Here is a 431-nt window from a genome sequence, read left to right as displayed (position 1 = left end):
AGAAATACATTTCAGAATTCTACATTTCTATTGTTACTGGTCGTCATTGTATTGTTTTGACTATATATATATAAAAAAATATTTCTGATATCATAATTACATATTCAGTCAAGCTAATAAATGTTAAAACAGCCACTTAAAATATATAAACATTTTTAAATATATAAGATTTAATGCTAACAAGTACAATTTATTTTTCTTTAATTTCTGAAATTCAGTTTGTTCTGCAAAAATTTAATCTAGAGTCTGTATTATTACAGTTCCAACTAAAAATGTTGTTTTGAACAGAAAGGATATTTTTTTTTGTGATCTAGATATGGAACAATACAGAGGAGAGTGTTTTTAATAAATGTTAAAACAGAGTGTCAAAGTTAACTTCATATAGTGAGGAAAATAAGTATTTGAAGATCCTGCTATTTTCCAAGTTCTTC

Source organism: Cyprinodon variegatus, unplaced genomic scaffold, assembly GCF_000732505.1.
Source record: "Cyprinodon variegatus isolate N-32 unplaced genomic scaffold, C_variegatus-1.0 Scaffold1014, whole genome shotgun sequence".
Lineage (NCBI taxonomy): Eukaryota > Metazoa > Chordata > Actinopteri > Cyprinodontiformes > Cyprinodontidae > Cyprinodon > Cyprinodon variegatus.
The sequence above is the reverse complement of the archived record's forward strand: the minus strand, read 5'-3'. Positions refer to the sequence as shown.